Source organism: Mesitornis unicolor, unplaced genomic scaffold (genome assembly GCF_000695765.1).
Source record: "Mesitornis unicolor isolate BGI_N332 unplaced genomic scaffold, ASM69576v1 scaffold9135, whole genome shotgun sequence".
NCBI classification, from domain to species: Eukaryota; Metazoa; Chordata; class Aves; order Mesitornithiformes; family Mesitornithidae; genus Mesitornis; species Mesitornis unicolor.
In genome coordinates this window covers 17,169-17,896 of record NW_010184771.1, presented here as the reverse complement: position 1 = coordinate 17,896, position 728 = coordinate 17,169, and positions in this window count along the sequence as shown.

Below are 728 nucleotides of genomic sequence, written 5' to 3'. Positions count from 1 at the left end.
TTCCTCATGTGTTCAACACCAGAAAACCTTGGGACTTCTTTTCTAAGCTGTTTGCTGAACCAGAGCAGCTCAGTTGCTGCTCCATCCAGTGCCAGTTGACTTCTGCTGCCAAAATCAACCCAAAGACCTGCTTGCCCACAAGCCCTCCCCTTGGTTCAGGCTCAATCATACTAAACATGAGTGCCACAAATGGGAACGGCTGAACCCTCATCTGGGAGAGCATTTTCAACACAAACAGAACTTGAGGCTCAGATTTGGCTTTTACTGAGTCTTGGCATCTCAACTCCATTCAATGCTTTAGACATGCCCAGATTTTCAACGTTCCTCTGTCTGCTTTTCTACCCAAAACGCTGTCCATCCACAGAAGTGATGGCCAAGCCTTATCACCCTCCATAGCCTTTTGGTGCCGTTTCAGTCCCCTTTGCTTGGCGCTGCTGACGTTAGAGGGCAGTCTTCCATTTGACTGTGTTTTTCCCAACCATACTTTAAATAGCGCTTATTGCAATGTGCAGAACCGCCAGCGCTTTGGCAGGCGAGGGGTGAGGGGAGAAACACGTTCAAAACAAAATGATGCTATTTTCATTTAAAAAAAAAAACGACCACAAAACTGCTACAATTCTGTGAATATATTCTCTCAAATATCACATTTGCATGATCTTTGTATAGCTAGGAGGGTACACAGTTTAGAAAATGTAACGCACATTAACTATTTCACATTGCAACAGCTA